Source organism: Penaeus japonicus, unplaced genomic scaffold (assembly GCF_977035675.1).
Source record: "Penaeus japonicus unplaced genomic scaffold, GWHDUDI00000001_assembly GWHDUDI00000043, whole genome shotgun sequence".
Classification (NCBI taxonomy): Eukaryota; Metazoa; Arthropoda; class Malacostraca; order Decapoda; family Penaeidae; genus Penaeus; species Penaeus japonicus.
The window spans coordinates 142,861-145,360 of record NW_028234445.1 but is presented as its reverse complement, the minus strand read 5'-3'; positions in this window follow the sequence as shown (position 1 = coordinate 145,360).

The window sequence follows — 2,500 nt, the reverse complement described above, 5'->3', positions numbered from 1 at the left end:
TATTTATTTATAGTATATATATCGTATATATAAATATATATATATATATATATATATATATACATTTTTATATATTTATGTATATATACACATATCTTTATATTAATATATATATGCATATTATATTTAGATATATATATTATATATCTCTATATTATATAGATTTAAGATATACTTATTTCATATATATATACTTATTGTAAATAAATATAATATAAATAAATAAAGAAATATATATATATGTATTTATATATAAAAACATATATATAAATATATATTATCTAGATTATATATTATATATCTATATATATATGTATTTGATTTATACTGTATTGTATGTGATATATTTTTTTATAGTTCTATATATATCTATATTATTTATATATATATATATATATAGTTGTATTATTTATATACTGTATATGTATGGTATATATATATATTATATATATATATACATATTATTTATATATATATATATATATATATATTTTATATATATATATATATATATATAAACAGTATATATATTAATATATGTATATATATTTATATATATAATATATATATATAAATATATAGATATATTATATATATGTTTATATATTTTATATATAGATTTATATTATATATATTTATATTTTTTATATATTTATATGATATATAACAGTATATATATTTAATTATAATATATATATATATATATATATATATATATAGAGTATATGTATTTATATTATAATATATATATATATATATATATATATATATATATATATATATAAAATGTGTGTGTGTGTATATATATATCTATTCTATATCTATAATATATATATTTTTATGTATATAGAACATAAAATATATGTATACATAACATATGTATCACACATATGTATCACACATATGTATCTCTATCTATCTATCTATATATATTATATACATACATATATTTATATATATATATATATATATAACTATATATATATATTATATCTATATTATATATTATACTTATATATGCTATATATATATTATATATTTATAGATATAGATGTATATTATTTATATCTATATATATATATATATTATGTATTTATATGTATATATATATATGTATATATTTATATCAGTCCTCTTATATATATATATATCATATATATATATATATATATATATATCTATATGTGTGTGTGGTGTGTTGTGTGTGTGTGTGTGTTGTGTGTGTGTGTGTGTGTGTGTGCGTTGTGTGTGTGTGTGTTGTGTGGTGGTGTGCGTGTGTGTGTGTGTGTGTGTTTGTGTATTATTTATATATATATACATAATATATATAGCATATATATATATATATATATATTATACATATATATATATATCTATATATTTTATATATAATATATCTCTATATATTATTTATATACATGATATATATATATAATATATACTTAATTATATGTTGTATATAATATATATACCATATATATATATATCTATATATATATATATTATATATATATATATATATCTATAAATATATATATGTATATATACACACACACGCGACACAAACACACACACACACACACAACACCCCACACACATATATATATATATTTATATATTATATTTATATATATACTATATATATATATCTATATATATATATCTATTTATATATTAGTAATATCAGGTGCTATTTGACGCATGAAATATATCACCGGTGTGTATTCTCTTCCATCATATCGCAGTTGACTATAATCCTTCCAATTAAAACGTCTTCATTGTCCAGCATATAGTTTGATGGTGATTTCAATGTCAAGTTCATTCATACAGATGATTGCAGATCAGAAAAAAAAAAAACAATCGGACAAAAATGATATATACACCCAAACCTCAATTTTTATAGGCGCATATATAAACAGCCTACTTTCCTCGTGACGTAGTGAATAGGAATGAATGTTTTCCATATAGTATCACTAGTGTACTTACGTATTTATCATTATAGCCATTCACAAAATCGGGGGGAAAGGAAAAGCTCACGCTGGTTTTGTAATGTATACAGCGAGTTTCAATAATGATGACATCTGGAATCCTTGTATGGCAATCGCGTCAGCTCACAAATCTTTATCTGCTTTTTATCGTCCTTGCGTTCCCAGATTTATTGACAGTGTGGAAAAGTGAGAACAAGTGGATGGCCGCCCGCTGGAACATGTGGCTGCTATGATATCAGGAGGTTTTTCCAACTTTCTTTTTCTCGCTTTTGTGTAGACAGAAAAGCGGGTACCGGTAATTGATTCATGTTTTGTTTTATATATAGGATTATATATAGTGATATATATATATATATAGATATATATTTATATATATGATATATATAATATATATATATAAAAGACAATAAAAATTTATATATTATTTTATTGTATTATGTAGATATATATATGAGATATAGTAGAGCTACTATATATTTAATTATATACATACCATATATATAAATAAACGA